The sequence below is a fragment of the Amblyomma mixtum genome, chromosome 10, assembly GCF_055824585.1.
Source record: "Amblyomma mixtum isolate Tamu chromosome 10, ASM5582458v1, whole genome shotgun sequence".
Classification (NCBI taxonomy): Eukaryota; Metazoa; Arthropoda; class Arachnida; order Ixodida; family Ixodidae; genus Amblyomma; species Amblyomma mixtum.
In genome coordinates, this window is record NC_143021.1 from 57380541 (window position 1) to 57398666 (window position 18126).

Below are 18126 nucleotides of genomic sequence, written 5' to 3' on the forward strand. Positions count from 1 at the left end.
AACTCCGGACGGCAATCCCTGCAGGCTTTGCAGTGATCCACTAGGAAGCTTCCTTCGTTATTCCGCAGATACCGGCAGTGCTCGCTGGCGCGCTCATTAAAACATCGACCAGTTTGGCCAATGTAGCTCAGGTCGCAACTTAAGGGAATCTGGTAAACAACCCGTGTCTTGCACTGTGTGAACTTGTTTTCATGTTTAACAGTACAAGCCTGTTGTTTCTTTCCGTTAGTCATGGCGCAGAGCTTAAAAAGTTTGCAGGGGTCTGAGAATGCGACGTGAACATTGTCTGCCTGCTACTTTTTTAAGATTGTGTGAAACCTTGTGGTTGTACGTTATTACAGCGACACGGTTGCGTGAAATTGGATCTCTGCTTTCAGGACCTTGCTTCAGCTTCTGCAGTATGGCTTCACACACGGAAGAAACCATAAAAGAGGGGTATCTTGCTTCTTTTAACCGCTGAACTTGAGCGCTGAAACTGGACGAGACCATATGGGGGCATGATTTGTTCAAAGACGCTTGCAAGGAGTTCGAAACAGTTGCCCGCTTCACAAGCTTCGAAAAAGCACCGTCAAAGGGGAGGAAACCTTTCTTTCAACGCTGATTATACATCCGACACAAGCCATCTTTGCGAAACCGTATCCTGAGGTCCAAGAACTGGAGTTCGCCCTTTGTCGGGACCTCTTTAGTGAAACTGAGACCTTGGCTGTGTTCTCAAGACACGGACATAGTCATTGCGACGCAGCGTCTAGCTCATGCTCAGAAATATCTTTAAGGATAACCAAGAAATGGTCACCATACCTGTGAACAGAAACTACGTGCGGATCAACAAGGTGGCATCTGATGTCGACTCCTACAATTGATGAACATTAACACAAAGGGCGAGAGCTACAAAAGAGCCAATGCATATTCCCTTCTTGTGAACAAAGAACTTTCCATCAAACACAAGAGCAGTCGAACTTAGGCAAAATTGTAAAGACCCTGAAAGACCCCTCCGGCCGCCTCGCAAGATGGGCTCTTCGTATGCAGGAATGCGGCGCCTGCGTAGTTTATCGCACCGGACGCAAGCACCAAGATGCCGACGCCCTTTCTTGCTGCCTGCTTCCGGTTGAGCTTGCCGGCCTCTCAACACTCGAAGACTCCCCTCCGTTGCTTCACATCAACAACATGCCTTCAGCGCAGCGCATGGACCCTTGGATTGTGTCTTTGCTTGATTTCCTCCCTAACCCTACGGCGGCTTCTCCATCACGCGCTCTCCGTCGCCAAGCTCCTCACTTCACCATTCGTGACAATCTCCTTTACCGCCGCAACTACAGCGCAGATGTTCGCAAGTGGTTATTAGTTGTTCCTCGCCACCTCCGCTCGCAAGTCTGCGATTATTTCCACGCTGACCCACAATGCGGACAAGCAGGAGTATTCAAAACATACAATCGGATCCGGCTGCGTTACTACTGGCGCGGAATGCATAACTTCATCCTTAAGCACATCCGCTCATGCCTGCCCTGCCAACGTCGCAAGCCCCCTGCTCACCGTTCTGCAGGCGAGTTGCAGCCGCCACCTTGCCCACCGCACCCCTTCGACCGCTTATACGCATTGATTTATATGGACCTCTTCCCTACACTGCAGCCGGTAACCGTTGGGCTATCGTCGCAGTTGACCACTTGAGGAGGTATGCGGAAACCGCCGCCCTTTCATCCGCCTCCGCGTCTGACGTAGCCTCCATTTTGCGACGGTTCATTCTTGGCCACGGCACACCTCGCTAACTGCTGAGTGACAGAGGACAAGTTTTCTTATCGGAACTTGTCAAAGCCTTGCTCCGCAAATGCAACATCATTCACCGAACAAGCTCCGCCTATCATCCGCAAACTAACGGCCTTACAGAAAGATTTAACCGTACCCTCGGCGATATGCTTTCTATATACGCCTCATCAGACCATTGCAATTGGGATCTCGTCCTTCCGTATGTGACGTACGCCTACAACACCGCAACGCAATCGACTACCGGCTTCTCCCCGTTCTATCTTCTTTACGGCCGTCATCCTTCTGCTCCACTCGATACCATTCTCCCATACCAGCCTGACGCATCTGAGCGTACTCCTATTTCGCAAGCTGCACGACACGCAGAAGAGCGTCGCCAAATCGCCCGTTCTCTGACAACTGAGGCCCAATAACGTCGGAAATCCCGCCACGACAGCCATCACACGTCCCCGCACTTTTCCTCTGGTAGCCTCGTGTGGCTCGGGATTCCATCCAGTACTCCGGGCCTCTCCTCGAAACTTCATGCAAAGTTTTACGGCCCCTACCGAGTTGTGGAACGCACCTCGCCTGTTAATTAGGTGGTGGAACCGCTGATGACGTCTTCTGATCTTCGCCGGCTCGGACGCGAGGCTGTTCACGTCCAGTTCCTAAAGCCGTATTATGACCCGGCCATCTCACCTACGCCGTAAGTCGCCAGGATGGGTCCTCTCCTCCCCGGGGGGGCAGTTGTAACGACGAAGTTCCTATTCAGGCGAAGACGACGACGAACTTCCGACCGTTGTACTGAGCGGCATTGCCATCGCTTTGTGTGTGTGCTGTCGGTGCTCGAACTCTGTGCTTACGGACCGCCGGCGCCCAGTACCTCTAGCCATTCCAGTACCCATATTACAATATATATATATATATACACACGACTAACGTGGAAAGAGAGGTGTTGGGGTCGTAACCTGACGGGTCAATTCTTTGCAACCACTGGGTGGGATGCCTAGTCAGGCACACCGTGGGCGGTTGCTGCAGCCCTAGCGCGCTGGGTTAAGGCCCTTTGGGCCTTGAACGTGCAGCAGCCGGATACTGTTGCCTCCCAGTCCTCTGAGGTCGGGTTTGGGATTGGGGGCGTGGATGGGTTCTGCTGGCAGGCCCACACCATGTGGCAGGTGTGAGACACCTCCCCACAGTGCGAGCAGCGCCCGGCGCATTGAGTATCGGAAGGCTTGTGTTGCCTGGCCCAGCATCGTGTTAGTGAGCAGGCGCAGCAGTAACCGCTCGTTGGCATTCCCCAGCCCTCTCAGCTGGGTGAGAGGAGTTTGGTGCGTGGATTTGTAATAGTCGCATATTTCCTCAAAATTGTGACCGGTTTAAAATCTGAGTCCTGGTCTGCGTCGAGTGCCGTCAGAAATGTCCGGAGAGAGTGCACACGGGCGGCGGTATCGGCTGCCTTGTTTTTGTGGAGGCCTGGTGACCTGAAGCCCAAACGAGAGATTGGTGCACGGGATCCGAGTCTCGGCTACACTTTTGGTAGGTGCGTTAAGCCAGGGAATAACCCACCCTTCGCGACGTTTCGACAAGCACCTCGCGAGTCGGTGATTATGTATTTGGAGGAATAGTCAGTGGCTGCCAGGGCGATGGCAGCTTCTTCTGCGTGAATTGCTGACTGGGCCTTGAAAGTAAGGACGTCTACTGTTTTGCCCTCCTAGACGACCGCGGCCGCGTACCATCCTCTGGGGTCAGGTCAGAAGGCATCCATGTAGAATACTCCTGGTTTGCTCCCAAAAAGGCGCTTCAAGGCCTCCGCCCTCGCCAGGCGCCTGTCATTATGGCCCCCTTTGGACATGTCGGTGGAGAGAGGCTGCGCGTAGAGGCCGCGTTTTCAGTCTACGGGAAGGCGGCATCTCTCGTCTATGAACTGGGTGTGCTTGATGTGAAGTCGGGCTAGAAGGCGGCGACCCGACCCTGACTATGTGAGACAGAGTGTATAGGTTGTGGAGGTACGCCTCCCGAAGCTCCCTGAAAGTGTTCACCACCGCCAGTGCCATGAGGCTGCCGGTAGAGGTAGAGACCGGGAGGTCCAGCACTCGTTTTATGATTTTGCGGTGCATGATCTCGAGGGCATCCTCTTCCTGTTTCCGCAGGTGGAGGTAGGGAGTAGAATACATGTTTCGACTGGTCACGAATGCGTTCACCAGCCGCAAGGCGTCTCTGCATCGTAACCCACCGCGCTTGTTGGAAACCCGGTGGACCATGTGACCCACCTGGTACCCCACCTGCCAGAGCTTGGCGAGTGTTGTGTCGCAGCGTCGCTGGTTGTGTATGAAGAGTCCGAGGACTCTGATTTCCATAGATTCGTGAATGGGGCCGTTTTGCAAGGAGAGATTGATTTGGGTCGAGCATGTGCCGGGGGGTGCTTTGCGCATCCCCAAGTGGACCAGCTTTCGCCAAAATTTCCCGTCCGATGCCAACATGAACATAACTGAGCAGGGCTACATTACCTGGTCCGGGTCAGTCATATCGTAATTTCGCTTCAACGAGAAGCAGTTACAGCTCACAGAGCTGGTCACGGACGTGGACAACCACCTCCTCCACTTCTCGGAAGCGCGCCGCGGGCCTCACCGCCTCTGGAAGCGCCGGAAACCCAACAAGAAGCTCAAAGCGCGCATTGAGGACCTCACCTGGCAGGCAGCAGATTAGGCGGCCCAACTCGCTGTCTGCAACTGGATGGACCGCTGCAAGAAGGTGGCGAGGCAGATGTCGAGCCCCAACACGCGGCACTTCCGAGCCCTCATCAACCCAACGCAGACCCGCACAGAAATGCAGAAACAACTACACAAATCCATGCACTCATCCCAAGGAAATAACAGGCGGTTGGCATAGGCGCTTCGGGATCGCTACTTGTGCGCAACTCAGTGGTTATGGCACCGGCTACTGACGCGAAAGACACGGGTTCGATCCAGGCCGCGGCGTTCGATTTTTGATGGAGGCAAGGTCCTTAAGGCCCGTGTACTGTGCGATGTCAGTGCATGTTGAAGAACCCCAGATGATCAAAATTTCCAGAGCCCTTCAGTACGAAGTCGCTCATAGCCTGAGTCGCTTTCAGACATTAAACCTTGTCAAGGAACACATTTTTTCTTGAGGTTTCGGCCAGCAATCAGCCTTGGGCTGAAGAAACTGAGCTGCCAGCAATCTCTTCAATATACCGGTTGTTTCGGGGAACACTTTGAAAAATTTCCAGAAATAGGCTTTTTGGAGTAAAAATATGGCTTTCGCGGCATAGTATTACCGGTGTTGGCGGACACCAGAAACCAATGAATCGTCTTAAGTAAGTTCAGATCAGTTTCCTCAGACGAAGCTCTTAACCGGCCGGAACATCAAGAAAAGTACAAACTTTCTTCACCATGCCTCTTTTCTTTCAGCTGTATCGCCAACCTTGCCCTATATGGTTTTAATTTAAGTCCCGTGCCATGTATTGAATCCATAGGCTCACCCCAAAAGTAGCGAAGGTGACGAGGAAACACAATGCATGGATTACGTGCTATATAATGCATTTAAAGCCAAAATTAAAAGACTTCGAGGAGGAAATAAAATACGCGTGTTTTGTGTATCAATCACTCATGTGTATTCTTAGAAAATCCTTAAAGATTCAAATACATTGCGCTAAGCAACGTTTTAATAGCACCATGCTGCACAAGTTTATTAAGAACTCTTCAGAAATATTGGCAGTACACAAATTCCAGCACCGCTCCTGTGTATTGTCTCATAATGGTAGCAAAGGCCGGGCAGACGCCTTTAATAGCTATTCTCAGTCAATACTTGCACGTGGTGCATACATTCCAGAACAGTCCTTTATAACTTTACAGTGAGGCAAAAATCTTTTACGTTCGCCTGCAGTCTCAGCATCTGGTTTACTGTCCGTATTGTTATATATCAATCCAAAGAAGTGTGCCAGGCCCGACGGGATACCGAACGCTTTTTTAAAATGGTACGTCGAACCAGTCAGCCGCAGCGGTGGCTCAGTGCTTATGGTACTCGGTTGCTGACTCGAAAGTCTCGAGTTCGATTCCGGCCGCGGCGGTCGAATTTCGATGGAGGCGAAATTTCTGGAGCCCTTCCCTACGGCGTGTCTCACAGCCTGAGTAGCTTTGGGACATTAGACCCCATAAACCTTAAACCGAACCAGTCAGCGAACACTTACACCTAATTTTCTCGAAATCAGTACAAGAAACTCGCGTTTCATATCATAGTAAATTAGACAAAATTATCCCGGTTCACAAATCCAGTGACAAACCATCTATGGTAAACTACCGACCAATCTCATTAATCTGTTATGCGTACAAACGTTAGACCAAAATACGAGAAATTCACAAGAAAGGCGGACAAGTCAACGCGCTACTGACAGCTGATTCCTTTATTGAAAGACACACGTAAATATAAGCACACCGTCACCCCACCTATCAGCTGCATCAAGCGTCATAAAAGCGATAAAAGACACAAACGCTAAAAACTCGACGCAGCTGTAAACGATAAACAAGGTGGAAGGACACTAAAAGGCACTAAAAGGCATGACACGTGGTGTATTAGGCCGAAGAAGCATTATTGAATGGGATCCGACAGGATGCCAACAAAACGAAATTGCAATAAAAAAGTAAGCACTGCAGAAAAAAAACACGTGAGACAAGAAAAACCCTTCTAAAAAGGTGTCTGCACTGAACACTTCAGATTACATTGGGAAATAGCACCTGTACACGTGCTCGTACTCAAGAAAACCTTTCTAAAAAGCCTCGGTACAAGGAGACAGATGCATCGCTAACCACATTCAGGCCCTTTTTTCTGATGAAGACGTTTTTTTTTAATCCACGGGACACTCAATCACGGCCTCTACCTAAAACAACACTACGTCTTGTGTTGTTTTAGGTAGAGGCCTCTCTGTCTCTCTCTGTCTCTCTCCCTGTCCCTGTGGTGCCACACCAGTATGAATTCGTACCAACTCGCCCAATTTTCAACCCTTCTAAAACAACAGTTTTCTCAAGAATGGGCCTGCACGAGTTAGTTCGCAGTGCCTGCAATGAATCTTTAGATTCAAACCTGTTCCAGTCCACATCGGACGTTCATGCTCTCTCAACCTTTAATTCACGCAGCGCCCCGTTTTACCATCATACGCTTTTCCACTTGCGAGTGGGATTTGATATATAACTCTTTCATTGCATTCCACGTACCTACGGGCATATCTGATTCCGTAGGATTTTTCACTTCTTTTTCCGAGTTTACACGAGGACACAATTTTGCCAGCTTATAGGGAGGAGATAATGACTCGAGCCGTAAATTTAGATGCTACTTTTTTTAGGTTATGGGCAGAAAGGTGGGAGTAGGGAAGCACTTCTTGCCTAATTTTTTCCTCAACGAGCTTAGGCTGGTTTCGCTTTACGTCTTTTATAGTATGAAGAAGGGACTCCACCAAACTTATCAGGACAGACTGTGGGAAGCCTGCATCCTCAAGCCTTGGCATTTGTAACTGGAAGCTCATTTCCATGGTATGGCAACGGGAATTCGCAATGGCGGCATTTGCCCCTGACGTGGTAATGGCCCGCTTCACTGTCTTAAAGTGCGCCGATTCATAAGAAAAAAATCTTTTCTGAGCACGAAGGTGGTGCATCCCGCACATCTCATTCAGGCCCTTTTTCCTTATCAAGAAAACATTCTTTTGATTCACAGGACACTCGATAACGGCCTCTACTTAAAACAACAGTTTTCTCAAGAATGGGCCTGCAGGAGTTTAGTTGGGCGCCCTTGCAATTAAGAGGCAGGTTTGAACCTTTTCCAGTCTCCATTGAACGTTTTTTGATCAGGAAAAAAGCCCTGAATGCCGTTAGCGATGCACCTAACTCCTTGTACCCAACTGAAGAAGGCTTTTATTGCGAAACCAACACTCCTTGCACTTTTCTGCCATCGATGCAGGTTCATCGTTCGCTCGGGTAATTGCGGCACGCTACCACGTGAACGCGTGACGTCACGACATGAGGAGAGCTGGGGGCCCAACTCGTCTCATCCTTCGCTTCGGCGCAGCTGCCGGGTGAGGGCGCTCGCTAGACTAGGATAAAACAGGACTGCGGCTGTGCTCCTCGCAGTGCTGTGCTATGTCGGAGGATGCGTACAAGGCGAGGCTGGAACGGTGTGCCGCGGCCAAGCGACGGCGCCGTGCCGAAGAAACAGACGAAGAAAGGGAACAACCGTTGGCGAAGCAACGTGCGTATGCTGCAGAATGGCGAGCACGCCGGCTTGCTGCGAGTACATCTACAAGTTCAGAGTCAAGTTTAAACGAGGGTATTTCATGGACGCTTTTAATGCCGAAGAAGAATCTATGAGTAGTGCGGAGCGATATAATTACAAGAGAAGAAAATGTCGTGCGGAAGAGACGCCGTACCAGAAAGAGGAGCGGCTTGCTAAAAGAAGAGTGCAGTATACAGCCAAGAAGAAAGAGCAGAGCATTGTGTTGATTCGAGACGGTGACATCGTGGCTCAGCGACGTGAAGAACAAGAGAAAAGAGTTGGGGAGTTCGAGTGTGCTACGCGTGAATTCGAGAAACGAAACTGCCAGCAGAACCAAGCGCAGCCAGGTGTTATTGCTTTCGCAATCAGCCAGGCTTAACCAAGCTAAGCCTTCAGCCAATTTTTTAGAAAGGTTTTCCTGAGGACACGTGCTTTTTTCCCCAATGTAATCTGGAGTGTTCAGTGCACAAAGCCTTTTTAGAAGGGTTTTCTTGTGTCACGTGCTTTTTTTCTGCATTTTGTAAGGTTCTAAATGCATTTTCGTTTTGTTATCATCCCGTCGGATCCCATCCACCGTGTTTCTTTGGCCCATACAAGTGTTCTGCCTTTTAATGTTCATCCGCCGTCTTTATCTTGTCTATATGGCTGCGTGGTGTTCTTGTGTTTGTGTTTTCTATCGCTTTTGTGACCCTTTACATGTTCTGACGCTTGCTGCAGCTAACAGCTGGCGTGACAGCGTGCCTATATATTACGTGCGTCTTGCAATAAAGAAATCAGTTGTCAGCAGCGCGTTGTCTTGTCCACCTTTGGTGTGAATGACTCGTATTTTGCGCTAATGTTTGTACGTAGAACTACGTAACGACTAGTCCAGCAACAAGTATTACTCGGACAGCAGCTTGGGCATGTTGGTTATTCATTTGTGACGGAACAGCGCAAAACACCGGGACAAGAGACAAGCGCTGACTTACAACTGGTTTTTATTTCGAAGAAACACTGCATCTTATACCTTCTTCCCCCTAAAAAAAAAACACAACAAATGCGTCACAACCATATCGTTGAAGCGTCCAAAAAAAAACATAAGATAAATAATCACAGAGATTTATGATCACATTTTTAACATTTCAAATTCTTTCTTAGTCAAAGCAACAGACGGCGTGCTGACACAATCGTCGCGCAGACTCGCTATCGAAGCTGCCTCGATTATTTCCCTGACTAACTGGTCTTTGTGATTAGCCAAAGCTTTGCATTTCTGGAAAACAGGTGCGCAACTTGTTGAAGGGCAATCTCTGCAATGAATTCCCAGGTTCCGGCAAGCTTGCTCGAAATTAGTTTTGTGTTCTAGTAGCCTTTCGTTCATGCACCTACCAGTCTGCCCTATGTATTGTTTACCACATGCCACTGGCAACGAATAAACAAGGCCTTCGGTGCACTCCACAAAGGGAGTTCGATGCTTTATCGTGCATCCCTGCTTCTTTTTGGTCGGGTCGGAATTGACTCGTCTGCAGAGACTTTTGAGTTTGTTAGGAGCAGTCATCACTACATTCACGCCAGCTTTTCGACCTATGCTCTTCAGGCGAAAAGCTGTCGAAAAGCTGGCGTGAATGTAGTGATGACTGCTCCTAACAAACTCAAAAGTCTCTGCAGACGAGTCAATTCCGACCCGACCAAAAAGAAGCAGGGATGCACGATAAAGCATCGAACCCCCTTTGTGGAGTGCACCGAAGGCCTTGTTTATTCGTTGCCAGTGGCATGTGGTAAACAATACATAGGGCAGACTGGTAGGTGCATGAACGAAAGGCTACTAGAACACAAAACTAATTTCGAGCAAGCTTGCCGGAACCTGGGAATTCATTGCAGAGATTGCCCTTCAACAAGTTGCGCACCTGTTTTCCAGAAATGCAAAGCTTTGGCTAATCACAAAGACCAGTTAGTCAGGGAAATAATCGAGGCAGCTTCGATAGCGAGTCTGCGCGACGATTGTGTCAGCACGCCGTCTGTTGCTTTGACTAAGAAAGAATTTGAAATGTTAAAAATGTGATTATAAATCTCTGTGATTATTTATCTTATGTTTTTTTTTGGACGCTTCAACGATATGGTTGTGACGCATTTGTTGTGTTTTTTTGAGGGGGAAGAAGGTATAAGATGCAGTGTTTCTTCGAAATAAAAACCAGTTGTAAGTCAGCGCTTGTCTCTTGTCCCGGTGTTTTGCGCTGTTCCGTCACAAAAAGTATTACTCGAGTATCATTAACCTGTAGCTGCCGTAAAATGGTAGAAAATATAACATTAAAGTTTATTATACACTTTGGAGAGCCGCCATGATCGCTCAGTGGTTATGGCGCTCAACTGCTGGCCCGAAAGACGCGAGTTCGATCCCGGCCCCGGCGGTCGAATTTCCATGGAGGCGAAATTCTAGAGGCCCGCGTGCTGTGCGATGTCAGTGCGCGCTAAAGAAGCTCAGGTGATTGAAATTTCCAACGCTCTTCACTACAGCGTCGCACATAGCCTCAGTCCCCTTAGGACTGTGCCCTAAGGCTCTTCCCTAACTTTCCGCTTAGTCCCCGTGGGCTCTTCTGCCCACTTAGGACGTTGAATCCCATGAAATAAACCAGAATTTGTTTGAAACCAACCACATGCTTGATAAAAATCAGCATGACTTGCGCCGCGGACTTTCCGCCGTCACAGAGCTCGTGGAATTTATAATCGTACACGACCTAGCTCAAGTCTCCGCGACCAATCGGAAATTCACGTGATCTTTCTTGATCTATCAAAAGCACTAGATCAAGTCTCTCATGTAAAACTTCATTTCAAACTTACGTTTTCTGAAACGGGCCAATCATACGCTGGATAAGTGATGATATTGCTTACCGGAGGCAGTTCGTACAGCTTGGAAGCCATGCTTCTGACAGCTATAGTTGTTTCTGATGTGTCGCAGGGCACCGTATTAGCTCCCATTCTCTTTTTATTAGTGATAAATTAACTAGGAAAGGAAGCTCACGTTGAAAGCTGGCTATTTGCTGACGACTGCGTGCTCTACCACTTCGGAACTGCCCCGCCGCGGTGGCTCAGTGGTTACGACGCTCGGCTGCTGGCCCCATAGACGCGGGTTCGATCCCGGCCGTGGTGGCCGAATTTCTATGGAGGCGAAATTCTAGAGGCTCGTGTACTGTGAGATGTCAGTGCACGTGAAAGAACCCCAGGTGGTCGAAATTTCTGGAGCCCTTCACTACAGCATTCCTCATAGCCTGAGTCGCTTTGAGAGGTTAAAACCACAATAAACCACTAAACCAAACTTTTTCACAACTCATTGTAGACAATTTTTATATAATACAAATGCGCTCAACGAGACCCATACAGTGAATTATCATATGGTAGTTTTCTTGCAATAATATCTATTTCTCGTGTTCTTACTGTCATCACTCCGCACGGTAACATTGCAAAAAATGTGTAAGGCTCGCTGAATTGGCAGTTGTTATACGGATTGTTAAGCGTTTTTCTTGGTGGGTATTTGTTTTCTGTTATTGCCTGAATTTTCAGCAAGTCTTCAAATGATCCCTTCAGGGTTTGCGGAATTTGTACTCATGACCGATACGTGCGCGCCTGTATCGATCAGGGCTCTCACCGGCACTCCATCGACATGAATGGCGAGGAAATTAAGGTGTGCGCGAAGGGCGAATCGAAGATTTCGGGACTGGGGCTGTACTGCAGCATCACCTCAAGACACTGTAGCGTCTAGTTTTCCGCTTGCGAGCGTCCGTAGGGGCCAGGAGAGGAGCGACGGCGTTGGGGCGAACGAGACTGTTGATGCAGGGGGGATGGGAAGCGGCTGGAGAGGGGATTCTGGCCGTCGATTGTAGCACTGTGCTGGGCTGGAGGGGGCGTGCAGTGGCTCGGCTGTTCATCGTCCCGGTGGGAGCCTAGATGACGGTATGTGCTGCGACCGGACCAATAATTTCGACAGCGACGGGAGATGTCGCCAATGCGGTGGCAGAGGAAACAAATGGGCCTGTCGTCGGTTGCCCGCCAGTCGTTAGGGTTTCGCCGACGTGCAGTGAAATACGAAGGTCGTCCAGGAGCAATCGCAGTGATTTCGGGTGGTGGTGGAGGCCGTACGGGGCTGACGGGCTGGAGATAAAGGTGTTCAAGCTCTTGGCGGACGACGACTTGTACCAGAGAGATGGTAGGCAATTCGATGTCGTCATTATGTAGATGCACGGAACATAGCTTCGAGCTCGCGTCGGATGATGCGGGTCACATTTTCTGGAGGCGCTGGAGTTTACCAGTGCATGAGGAGTGTTGGGAGGCAGGCGTGTGTACGGCTGGCTAATGCGCATGCTTTTGGCTTCCTCGAAGTGTCGACATTCCTTAATTCCGTCGACTGTAGTGCAGTTCTTGTATACGAGCAAGTTGAAGGCATCGTCGGCGGTTCCCTTCGACAGGTTTGCCAGACTCGGGCATGTTGGCGTAAACTTTGGGACAACGGGACAACACATCCTGAATGTACGACACATAGGACTCCGTAGAAGTTCGAGCTCGGAAGGCAAGGTCCCTCTTACCGGCAAGCGTTCGGCCGAGCGGCCGTCCTAATTCGCGTAGTTTCTCGTTACACATCCCAGCTGGTCAGATCGTCTTCGTGGGTCTCATACCAGGCCCGGGCGGTGTCTTTTAGATAGTAGATGACATTTGCCAGCATAAGGGCCGGATCCCAGAGGTTCTAGGCACTCACGCGTTCGTGCATGTTGATCCAGTCATCGACGTCAATGTTGTCGGTACCAGAAAATGTCCCAGGGTCACGAGGGGGAGAAAGAATGAGTGATGTCATGGCCGGGGCTGAGGTTTGCTGGGAGGCGTCTTGGGTCATGATGAGTGAAGGCAACTGGCGGCCGCTGCGGAGCGCCGTCGTCGGTAGGCGCAGATGAAATCCGCACCTCCACCAAATATGTTGCGGGAAAGAATATATTTACAGATAGAAAAGAAATGCATCTTTTGAAAGCAGAGAAAAGTAGCTTTTCGGAGATATCTGAACCATATTTATGAAGCGAACGAGCGAAGTACAGTCGACGTACAAATATCACCAAAAATGGTTCCCGCTCACCGTCAGAGTGGGACCGCCACCTTAAACGAGTAGATACCGAAGTATGCGCTTTGTTAAAAGAAACATGCTTCATTTTGGGTGGAAAAACAGCGCGAAAGGGACGGAAGACAACGATGAAGAAAACCACACGGACGAGCGCTGACTCACAACTATTTTTTATTAAAAAAAACAGAGATTTATAGTTAAAAAGTCACACGACCTGACGTCACCCGCGCACATGCCCGGAGTACAGCAGTCTAAGAAATATATCATGAGTCAATAATAAAACCTTACAACGCGATTTCAGAACACCGTGATTAACCGAAAAAGCTCGAGACAGCCAGAAACAAAAAACAAAAGCACTAAAAAACAAAACAAAAATCGCGTGTTGTCAAGAAACGCGACCTTTCTATCGACCATCAATAAGGAAGGATGACTGACGCCTTCATCCCGTCTTTTCAGAACATGAGCTCCCTTGTCGTCTTATCTTTATGGCGAAATAAAATGCGTGTGTGCGTGACTAAAGGTCTGCATACTTTGTTATTTTCATTCTTCCAAGCTTTGCAGTGCTCTTTTAGATGCGAATAGCTTGAGTCCGAAAGTGAAGGAAGGTGCTCCCTAAGTCGAATACTGATAGATCGGCCGGTCTGTCCTATATATACATTTCTACATGAAAGAGGAAGTTCATACACAACTGAACATGCTCCCTCTACACACCTTGATCTATGTGAAACCAAAGAACGAAATGGGCTAATTCTTGATATGTTGTCATGGCGGTTCCCTATCGTGCGGCCAAGCCCCTCCAACTTGTGTGGCGCAGAAAACACCACACGGAATAACAGCAAATTTTTTCCCGTTCTGTCCAGTTTTGTATTCAAGAAATCTTTCCGCACTGCCCTCACCAGCTTCTCGCAAGTTGCTGAAATCACCACCTGTGGAAACCCTGCGGCTTCTAATCTACTTACTTGTAACAGCACACTGTCCGCTATGCAGTGATGGCATGAATTTGTGAGGCTTGAACGTAAGGTAGTCATTGCAATTCCATTCTTTACTAGTTTTGAGTGCCCCGAGGTAAAACGTAACCCCGGTTTTTGGGTTCGGGGTGAATACATCCAGCAGAGGTGCTCTTCCCTAAAAAACAACCTCAAGCTTAAAACCTGCAGTGCATTTTCCGACGGCAGCTCGAAAGTGAAGGACAGTCCTATACCACATTTTTGAAAAACCTTTAGAATGTCATTAATTCTTCTATTGAAACTGTCCCTGTCAACTAAAACTAAAAAATCATCAGCAAATCTTGAAATATGCATTGCAAGGCCACCAATTTTCTTTTTTATTTCCTTGTCTACCTGAGCAAGATAAATGTTGCTTAAGGCTGGAGCAACCTTTGAACCTATGCATATGGCTTTGAACAAATACATCTCCTCGCCCTACCACGCATGTTGATTGCAAATAGAAAGCCAAAAGCTCACGAAAAGCAGACACACAAAATGACGCACCGACTCACAAACCTAGTTTCGTCATTTCCTTCATCTCTGCACTTGCGTACCGCTTTTAACATGCGTTTATGCGGAAGAGAATAATACAGGTCACCGGTACACCTTCCCGGATTTTCTGGCCTCAGGAACTGGACAAGAACATCGGCATTTTTCACACCAAAAGGATCGTCAACTGTCAATACTGAAATGTGTTCCCGTAGGTAACTAGAGATTAAATACTGCCAGGTGCCGCCTTCTGAAGTTATAGCCCTAAATCGGACAGCGATCCTGCGGGTTTGTGCTGAAAAAAAAAATAAATCCAATTCAGTTCCCTCTGATTTCTGAACCGAGGTGGCTAATGCCTTTAAATTAAACTCATTCAACAGTGAAATCACCCGCTCTTTCACAACCACATGATCTACGTTGACCCGTTTAAAACACTTTTTGACAGCCGCCAAAGCCTTTTCATTGAACATCCCTTCAGGAATCACAACAAAATGCCCTTCCTTATCTGATAACACAAGTCTTAAATCGGCACTCTGGAAATAATCTATGAGGCCACGCATGTCCTTACTGCGTTTCAGTCTACCCGGTCACACACCCGGTGAAACATACTTATTTGACTCGACATTTCGAACAGAAGACTGATCAGTCTTCCGATCGAAACGTCGAGACGAGTAAATGTCTCCTGCGACGAAGCGTATACTTTGCTATATATATATATATATATATATATATATATATATATATATATATATATATAGTAAGAACGTAGACCAACGTTTGAAACACTTGAAACACTTTATTGACGTTGTTTCGACCGTGGAACGGCCTTCGTCAGAAGGCCGTTCCACGGTCGAAACGTCAATAAAAAAAAACCGTGGAACCGCGACCGTGGAACCGTGGAAAAAACCGTGGAAAAAACCGCGACCGTGGAAAAAACCGCGACCGTGGAACGGCTTTCGTCAGAATGACGAAGGCCGTTCCACGGTCGAAACGTCAATAAAGTGTTTCAAGTGTTTCAAACGTTGGTCTACGTTCTTACTACTACATACCGTGCCGAGATTCCTTCTTTTTTTCTGTATTATATATATATATATATATATCACAGGACGTGAGATTTCATTTCCTAGTTTGAAACCATGCTACCTTTGGAGATATTCCTTATCTGCACAGGTCACTTACAACACCCTAAAACATATGCTTTTATGTTCTTGAATGCAGGTTGATTACATCTTACCCACCTTGAAATCCCATGAGTGAAGTTCCTCGACGCATTCCGCTCCCGTCGCGCAGAGGCTTTTCAAGAACTAAAACAAAAGGAGTGAAGTGAAACGCACTATAAGACGGGACAGAAAAGGCAGGCATGCAAATTGAAATGACAAAAAAAGACAAAGAACATGGCATGTTGTCTAATGGCGCTTAGCAAGGAAAGCTTGTCTTTACGATGACAATCATTTTTATTCATTTGAGGCATCTCATTCATTTGAAGTATCATTTGAGGTAGCTGCATGCTCTGAAGCTACCCATGTGTATGCAGCAAAATTGCTTCAAGAACAATAATGTGGTGCAGCAAAAAAGGCACAAACTGTACAACAAGATAGACAACAGGACAACAATATACAGACTACAGTACAACAAGACAGACTACAGGACGACGAGGACAGCCTACAGGACGACAAGACAGATTACAGGACAACAGGACAGACTATAGGACAGCAGGAAAGAACACATACGACATGCCAAAAACATGACAGAATCGAGACAGACAACACAGGAGAAGTTTTTTGTTGCAATCCTGTTGTGCTTTTTGACTGGGTAGGCTAAGTCGCGGTCCTGCTTCTATCGATCCCCTGTAAATAAGCCCCCGTGCGTACTAAGCTCGTAAAAATATATAACGGTTGTGTTCTTTTGCCTTAGATGGATAACACCATGGTACTATCCTTGGAACTGTATAACGCGCTATGTGCCTAAGCGGCTTTGGTATTTTATCAGGCTGTTTAAACAGTTCTGAAAAATAATTTCTATACATTACCTCTCGAACCGGCAAGTCATGCAGAGGAATAACGCCTGCTTTAATCATTATGATGTTGTGGTCAGACTTCTGGCGGGCAGTGCCGTACAGTATATTAGGGGAGATCCTGCTCAGCAATCTACCAACCGTTGTGATCTTACAAGGTGCACATGAACCACACACTCAAACACCGTATATGAGGATAGATTCTTCTGAACATCCATTCACAGTCCGGCGCATGTTTGCAGGTGTAGTGTGTTTTATAAGATAAAGTTGCACAGAAAGAGCCCGGAGTCGCTTTAATAAATGGTAAATTTGGGAAAACTAACACATGTGGGAATGAATATACAGGCCGAGGTATTAAGCTCCCTTTAAGTCGGGCAGCGGCTTACACTCGAAATTAGCACAATTCTACCATGCAGAAGAATCGACTCGGCAAGATCAACATTATTCTGCGGAATTGCTAAACACATTAACAGAGTTTACTTTTGCTTTATATATATTTTATTGCCTCAAAACCAGTCGACTATTTTGTGTCATCAACCCACTGATAAAATTTAGAACTTCATTCCAGGTTAACCGTTTCTTTTACATAAATAATAAACACAAAGCGTCCCAAAACAAGGCTTCTTAAAATTTCACACTGAATACTGCAAAAAGTACTAACGGATTCTCTATTTTCACCAATTTAGGTGCGAGAGTTAGCTTGGAAAAATATTGGTATGGACCACGTAATCCAATACTGTCAAAATTCATATAACAAAACAGTGGTCTGCTATATGGAATGCTTTCTATAAATCAAGAAGAATACCCAAACATGCATCGATTCTCATCCAAGGTGCCGTTGATTAATTCGCAGCAATCCTGAAGAAGCTCAACCGTACCAAAACTAAGACGGAAAACAATGTGTGGTACTCAAATATGAATACTTCTAACAACAGTATATTTGTGCACAATTTTTTCCAACAGGATGCTAATGATTGGTAATGACGCAATTGGTCTATAGTTTGATCTGTCTTTTCTCAGGACTTGTAGAATGGTCTTATTACTTAGATCTTGAGACCTGGAGGTATTTCTCCTGTCATAAAACAACCATTATGTATACGTTAAAGTACCTCTTTAAATTTGGAGCAATTCTTCCGTAAATCACGCAGTTTAATTCTATCGTACACTGATGGTTTGCATTCTGGCAGAGTCATATTAAGTTTCCACAACTTGTCGTCGTCAACAGGTGGAAAAGCAGCAGAATTGCTTCCTATCCTTTATAGTAAAGTGAGGGTTTGTTTTTTCAGTTACCTAATGCATGACACAAACGCACCATTAAAAGGATTGGCAGTAGTCGAAGGATCCTCTTTCCGAATAGTGCAATGTAACTTCTCATCCAAATTAGACTTTTCTCGAACTAGCAATTCACTTAATAGCCTCCAGGTTTTCCTTGTATCTCTGCTACAACTTGAAAACTCATAAGGAAAACATTGCTTCTTTGCTAGCCTCAAATTAGCAGTGAGTATATGCACTAATTCTCTTTCAAGGCAACCGTTTCCAAGTCTTGT

At 47.2% G+C, this 18126-nt stretch overlaps 1 pseudogene; it reads right to left on the reverse strand.

The window, feature by feature from the left end:
* Positions 1-4287: 4287 nt before the first annotated feature.
* LOC149325868 (uncharacterized) overlaps positions 4288-18126 on the reverse strand; it is a 93462-nt pseudogene continuing 79623 nt past the window's right edge.